The sequence below is a fragment of the Cryptomeria japonica genome, chromosome 5 (genome assembly GCF_030272615.1).
Source record: "Cryptomeria japonica chromosome 5, Sugi_1.0, whole genome shotgun sequence".
Lineage (NCBI taxonomy): Eukaryota > Viridiplantae > Streptophyta > Pinopsida > Cupressales > Cupressaceae > Cryptomeria > Cryptomeria japonica.
The window spans coordinates 805565913-805573271 of record NC_081409.1 but is presented as its reverse complement, the minus strand read 5'-3'; the positions used below and the strand labels follow the sequence as shown (position 1 = coordinate 805573271).

The 7359-nt window shown below is 34.2% G+C and overlaps 5 non-coding genes across 5 annotated transcripts; 1 reads left to right on the top strand and 4 right to left on the bottom strand.

Annotated features, from left to right (window-relative positions):
• Window positions 1–5951: 5951 nt before the first annotated feature.
• On the bottom strand, window positions 5952–6038 carry TRNAM-CAU (transfer RNA methionine (anticodon CAU)). The gene is given in 2 exon segments: window positions 5952–5987; window positions 6001–6038. It is a non-coding gene; the product is annotated as a tRNA-Met (tRNA).
• A 244-nt stretch (window positions 6039–6282) lies between these two features.
• TRNAM-CAU (transfer RNA methionine (anticodon CAU)) lies at window positions 6283–6354 on the bottom strand. The gene has a single exon. It is a non-coding gene; the product is annotated as a tRNA-Met (tRNA).
• A 195-nt stretch (window positions 6355–6549) lies between these two features.
• Window positions 6550–6623, bottom strand: TRNAV-CAC (transfer RNA valine (anticodon CAC)). The gene has a single exon. It is a non-coding gene; the product is annotated as a tRNA-Val (tRNA).
• A 214-nt stretch (window positions 6624–6837) lies between these two features.
• TRNAG-UCC (transfer RNA glycine (anticodon UCC)) lies at window positions 6838–6909 on the top strand. The gene has a single exon. It is a non-coding gene; the product is annotated as a tRNA-Gly (tRNA).
• A 148-nt stretch (window positions 6910–7057) lies between these two features.
• Window positions 7058–7123, bottom strand: TRNAE-CUC (transfer RNA glutamic acid (anticodon CUC)). Its single transcript has one exon. It is a non-coding gene; the product is annotated as a tRNA-Glu (tRNA).
• Window positions 7124–7359: the final 236 nt, after the last annotated feature.

Here is a 7359-nt window from a genome sequence, read left to right as displayed (position 1 = left end):
ATGTGGTACCTGCAGAGGAGTCCCACGGAGATGACCAGTGAAGGAGAGCTTGGTTCACAAGAGAGGCATGGCACACGTTCAAAACAAGAGTGTTGAGCGGTAACCTCGACAACTTCAGGATGCTTCTGGAATCAGAGGATTGGTGGCTTTCCAAGGGCTCTACTGATAATCTCCTCAACATTGGGGAGGCAGTATTGGTCATCCTCCGCTTTATCAGACAAAGCTAGATTTAGGAGGTGTGCCTATGTTGGTAGGACATACTAGGTTGGTATGTAGGATTTAATCTCTTTCTAAGCATAAAATGTAATGTACCTAAGCTTTGGCTTCCCTTGGTGAAGGGTTTTTGAATTTGTGTAATATTTTTGTACTCAGTTTTTATATTAATATAGGGTGCTATCCCCATAGCTGATAGCACTTACCATTAAAAAAAAAACAAAAAACATATAAATATAAAGTTTTCTAAAATGACAACAACTAATATTATAAAAAGAAATATATATGAAAATATAATTAAATGAAAATAAAAAATCAAAGACAAACTTCATTACAATAAAATCATAACTATTATTAATATTTATTTTTTAAACTAAATTTTGTCTTTATATTAAGAAGATTGTAATGAAATTTGTCTTTATATTAAGAAGATAATAATCTAATTTATTATTTATAAAAATAAAATAATAAAACAATTTGAATATAAATAAGGTGAACATAAAATATTTTCATTAAAAAAAAAGAATATTATATATTTTCAAAATCTAAAATAGTTTTACATTATTTATTATTATTATTTTTTAAATGAAAACATTTTTTATAATAATTTAAAACTTAAAAAATTTCAGTTTTTAATTTTTATACAATAATTAAATTAAATTTAAAAATTCTATAAAAATTGACTTTCTTTTATAATATTATACTTTACTATAAGGGTTTTCTTTGTTACTTTTTTATTCGATAAAAACTGAAATACCGATTTTATTTCTAAATGAAAACAATAATTGTTGCACAAAGATTTAGCAATGCACACAAACACATAATGGGCTGCAAATAAATTCAGTAGTTCGGAAGAGTAAAATATAAGTTTGCATGAGTTTATACATCTTAAAAGTGTACTCTTATTTCATTTCAGTTGGCAACTTTCCCTATGTTTCTTCGAAATTTTTAGATCTATAAAAGCATATCGGAAACAATAAAAATGGCGAGAAGAAATTCACCAGTGTGAAAGAATTTATCAGCGTGAGAAACTTTTTCCCCACCTAGTAAAGTGACTTAAACCATAAAACATGGAAAACTTTGTATAAAAGAAACATATAAAACATTAATTATTTATTATATATTTTTATAATAAATGAGATTTCAAAACTTATCTTAACATAATTAAAACTTTAAACATCATCTGGTTTAATATTTAAAACTAAATTTGAAAAAGAATGATATTATTGTTATTTGACTTTTTCTCGAAGAAAAGATAACGTTATTAAATAACTCTTTTAGAATTAAAAAGGCAAATAAAATTAAAGGATATTATAATCCTTTGGTTTAAAGAGAGACTAATATTTAAAATGTTTATGAAATACTCTCTTAAAAGAAAGGAATAATTATATTTAATAAAGGATAATTAAAGGTGAACTTTTCAAAAGCGTGTGATGGTTTGGAAACCACCCCTTAAAAGGTTATAATATTCATTTATGTGAGACTTGAAAGGAGGCATGTAGATCACTCGAAGAAAAAGGAGATGGCTTGGTGGGCTACCGTTGAAGAAGGGAGAACATAGTGTGCATCCATAGTGTGCATCCAACCCATTAGAAGGGATTTTGACTGATGATCAGAAGAAAGAGCAACAAGAACACCATCAAGCATTAGAGGCCATTATCAGTTCCCTGTCTGATGCTGAATATGTAGATGTTCATGGTCTAGATATGACAAAAAAATTGAAGAGATTTATAGCGGTGATGAACATGTTAAGATTGCTAGAGAGGAGAGTCTAAGAGGAAAGCTTGATGACATGCGGATGGCTGAAGGTGAGAATATCTAGCAGTATGGTCAAAGGATAAAAGAGATAGTGGGTGAAATTAAGAGTGCAGGAGGGAAAGTGGAAGATGCCACAGTGATCAGTAAGGTACTGAGAAACCTACTACTGGTCTACGCTATCTGAGTTGCAGCCATTCAGGAGCTGAAGTCCATTGACAAAACTAGGGTAACTCTTGACTCCATCATTGACAATCTTACTGCTTTTGAATTGAACAATTATGATGGTAGTGTATAGAAATCCGAGTCCAGGCATTGGGGTATTAACTTCCATCTTGAGGGCATCACTAAATCCAAGTACCTGATGTGAGTCAAATTTCCTTTTCCTAACCTGACCTTCAGACCCTTCTCTATGACACAGCATCCCAACTTGGGAGAGTTCTATGGTGTAAAAAAAATTAGACAAATGGTTCAGCCTAAGTATTTAACCTAGGTTGTTGGTTGAAATGGGTCTTACTCAGTCTCTTCCCACTTCTATCAAACTCTTTGGCTCACGATTTGAATTCGATACAAAATTAAACTACCTTAATAAGAAAAATGGCTGATTTTATTGTCATTAGGAGGGCCACCTAATTCGTGTCTCTCTTGTCCATAAACATCATTACAAAGTGCATTCTACCTCTCTTGTTATAACTCCAGTTTCCCATATCGGTAATTCTGACAATGATGCTCTTCTGCAATTGTCTGCGAATCCTCCCAAATTTCTTCCCTCCAATGTTACTCACTCCCAATCCTCTTCTAATAGATTCCATTCAACCTCCTCTTCTTCCCCAAGCTTTCCCTCTATGTCACAGGAACCAAAGTCTTTAATCAGTGAGAAGTCTAGGGAAATATATTGGTTGTAAATGGATATATTATTGAGCTGAGCGAATAGAGTTTGGTGAGATTATTTTAATCGTTAAGCTAACATCTATTAATTATTGTTATGTATTGCATCAAATTTTGATCTTGAGATGGAATAAATGGATGTGAATACAACATTCCTACATGGCGATTTGGAGGAAGAATATTTTATGACATAGCCAAAGAACTATGTTGTACGAAGTAAGGAGTCATTGGTTTGTAAATTAAAAAAATCTTTGTATGGTCTCGTATAGTCACTCAAAATATGCCATGAAAAATTTTAATTTTTTGTTTTAGGATTGGTATTTGTGAGGATCAAATTAGATAATTGTCTTTATTGCAAATAGGATGGCGAGTGTTCCTTTGTCGAGATCATTGGACTTCAATGACTATGGGGCACTGCACACTACTATATTTTCTTTTAGTTGTCTTGATGAACACAAACTTCATCAGTTGGATCCTCATCAACACCCAACTCATGTCAACTATAAGGCTAAACTTTAATAACCAACACTGGGAAAATTTTATAGCAAGAGAGTTTTGCTATGAATATGCAAGAGTTTGTAGACTTAGATTAGGTAAGAGATGTCGATAGGAGGAGATTTACTTGTGGCTATCTTTCACCTATTTAGTGAAGCAGTTAGCTAAATGAGTAAGTGACAAGTCATGGTGACTTTGTCTTCACAAAGGCAAAGTATATGGTAGTTATTCATGTCTACATTATTGAATGCTTGGTTGATTCATGGAGCAATTAGACATTTCCCAAGCAGTAGGAGTTTTGAGTTCATTCATGAAAAATGGTCGAGATCATTGGACTTCAATGACTATGCGCCACTAAAAATTACTCTATTTTCTATTAGATATCTTGATGAACACAAACTTCATCAGTTGGATTGTGATCAAAACCAACTTCGTCAACCATAGGGTTGAAATTTAATAACCAATAACGATAAATTTCTATAGCAAGAGAGATCCATAATTTTGCTATGAATATGCAAGGATTTTCACACTTAAATTAGGTATGAGAAGTTGATAGCAAGAGAGCTACTGATGGTCATCTTCTACCTATTTGGTGAAGTAGTTTGTTTGGATGAGTAAGTGACAAGTTCTGGTGACTTTGTCCTTGAGCCAAGTTTTTTGGCTAAGAGGATCTACATTCGATTCTATGGCTTCAAACACTAAATGTAGATACTAGTTTCAAACAAAGTCATGCATCCAGTAAAGAGTGCAAAGGGTATGAAACACATTTCTAGGTAATGGAATGTTTCCATAGTTTTGGTAGTGATTCAAGGAAATATATAATCATATGTATGTATTTTATCTTCCACATTTTCTAGAATGAATTTAATGAGGGTTTTATGTATGTGTGACAATGTCCAATGCATTATAAATTCTTTGTAATTATCATTCCTTTGTTACACGTGGGTCGTTGTGGTTTTGGTTATGGATTGCTACGGATGTAATCTTTGATGTCCAATAACCCAAGTTTTATTGCACAAGCAAGGAACATTGATGTTTAATATCATTTTGTTTGTGACATGGTTGACAATGGAAGGGTGATGCTTGAAAAGGTTTATGCTAATGTTGTAGATGCATTAATGAAGCAAGTACAGACACAAAAAATCAAGTGGTGCAACGATGGAATGTGCCTACTGGCCCTTAGCAATCAATTCACAATTTGATGAGATTTATCTTATGATATTGTAAGACATACAACAAGTAGGGGAATGTTGGGAGAGGTGTCGTACACCTTGTAATCCTAAGGTGTAAATTATTTAATTTAATTAAGTAATTATTTGTTGCACCCACATAATTGTGGGTATCCCACTAGGAGTGGCACTCAATGTCGCGTATAGTTTGTATTTTGGCAAGTACAAGAATCACTTAGTTTCATGGAAGTTGCTAATTGTAATCATGACAACTTGTAAGGTGTGTAAGAGCTACTAGAAAAAGAAAGAGCATGATGAGAGGGAGTTGATCACGAACTTGGAGAAAATCACGAATGAGTCATAATACATGCATATATAGATAAAGTAGGGGGTATGTGTGTGCATGGGATGAGCAATGGTGTGAGGGAACGAGCCCAAATTTGTATAAGATTGTGACGTGGAAGTGATTTTTTAATGTCAAATAAAGTTACAAGAAAACATGGACTGAATGAAAAGAATAAATAAGAATTATGCACACATATGAATTCATGTAGTAAGGTAAATTTGCTTTCTTCCAATATAAGCTTCGATTTTCATTGTTATATGATCCACATCTAAGATACAGTGTTTTCATCTTCAATCAGCCTTAAAATTGTGAGGAAACAAATTGCCAATTAATTAACCGTGTTTTATTTTATTTAGATGTACAAAATCATGAAAAATATTTTATGGTAAGTTTATTAAGGAGGAGGGGGAGAGCATCAATGATAAAAGGTCCTCGAAATTAAATTTGTAGGAAGATGTAAGATGGGGTGAGAGAAAAGGTAGGGTAAGACTACCCGAGTAGTCAAGTTTGGTAAGGGAAGAGCATCAATGATAAAAGGTCCTCCGAATTAAATTTGTAGGAAAATGCAAGATGGGGTGAGAGAAAAGGTAGGGTAAGACTACCTGAGCAGTCAAGTTTGGTAGTTGCAATCTCTAATTATCTACCAATTAACAAAGATTTGTGGATATGTATGCCTCAATTAGGTAGCAGTTTCCAATACATTGTTGTTAGAAATCATTTATGGTCTTCTACATGCCCTATATATTGAGTGCTTATGTTAGAGGTTTTATCATAATGTTTTGCAAGCATCATAATGCTACTAAAATATCCCCAACATTGTATTGATTTGTATGATCTTGTGTGAAGATTTGGGCTTGGAGTTGTATTGTAACCAATGATGTTATTCATGATAAGCACAAACACATCACCATATACATGCACATAAAGAAAACATGAACTTACTAAAAATAAATGAATAATAATTATATACATATATATATTCATCTAAGACATTGTATTAACAATTTTATTTATTTAGACATACAAAATTATGAAATTTGTTTTACGAGGGAAGGAAAGAATTAAAAGGTGTAGCAAAAGACAAGTGGGGTGAGAGAGGCTCGAACTCTCGACCTCAGGATCACTCAATTTAGCTATGAGACCTACGCGCTAGCCAACTGCGCCACCACCCCGTGCTCAAAATAGTGAGCCATGTTATTTAATCAAATTTAAATGCGAGAAATAAAATTGAGATGACAACCACTCGATGCTTAGTTTATACTATGAGAAATAAATATGTTATTAAAAGTGAAAACACGGATAAAACAAAGACAATTGAAGTTACAGGCCTCATCTTGCCCTTCGAAAACAAGCCTCAGCGTAACCTGTGCAGTGCACAAAATGAAACACCAGAAGCTTCAGCTGATACAAAGCAGATATCAGAGCCAGGTTTCGATCCTGGGACCTGTGGGTTATGGGCCCACCACGCTTCCGCTGCGCCACTCTGATGAGCTGTTGATGAATGTTTTCATAAAAGCATTATAGTTTTGTTGTAATACGATTAGCTCCTCTTCAGACTCATAATGTCAAAGCCCTGCTTTGAACGGAGCAGAACACAGTTACAATATCTTTACCCTACGACAATTTGCTTAGTAAAAGAAAAATAAGTATCGTATTTAGTAAGAGCATATAATCACATAAGCCTGTCTGAGCCCAGGTTCGAACTGGGGACCTTTAGTGTGTGAGACTAACGTGATAACCAACTACACCACCCAGACAACGTGCTTCGAAAACGTGGACATTAGTTTACAATATCAGATTTACATTTTATAATCCATTTTCCCATACCGTCGAGAATGAATTGAATGCATTACCGTATTGAACCTCATGCTCAATCTGTAGTTGATTTATTGGAGAGCAACAACTCGTCCGCGCGATAAATATAAATTAGATAAAAAATAAATATCATATGCAAGGTTATTTACAACGTCTGCGTTTGTAGTCCAACGGTTAGGATAATTGCCTTCCAAGCAATAGACCCGGGTTCGACTCCCGGCAGACGCACTGTTTTTATTTGGTTTTTCGCAGTTTGCTTTTGGAAAATTGTGTGCAACATCGTGTCAGTTTGTTTGTTTTGCAAATTGGAAGGCAAAAGAGATAATTGCTCTCCTAAAGTAACAGGCTTCCCAGTCGGACAGCCAAAAGGATGTTCCGTTGCCGGGACTCGAACCCGGGTCTCTCGGGTGAGAGCCGAGTATCCTAACCAACTAGACTACTCCTTTATTTTACCAAGTGGATTCCTCTTTCTTCTTTTCTGTCAAGGACACTGTTTGCCGATTTCCTCCTCTGCTCTTCTTTTATCTTTCCCCCGTACTAAGTGAAACGAAACACACAGCCCAATACAAAAAGGAAACTATTAGCATTTGCATCAAAATGAGGTGTAATGGTTAGGTCGAGAGTAAAATATACTTTGATAATATATTGGAGAGCACAAAATCACATAATCTAAAAACT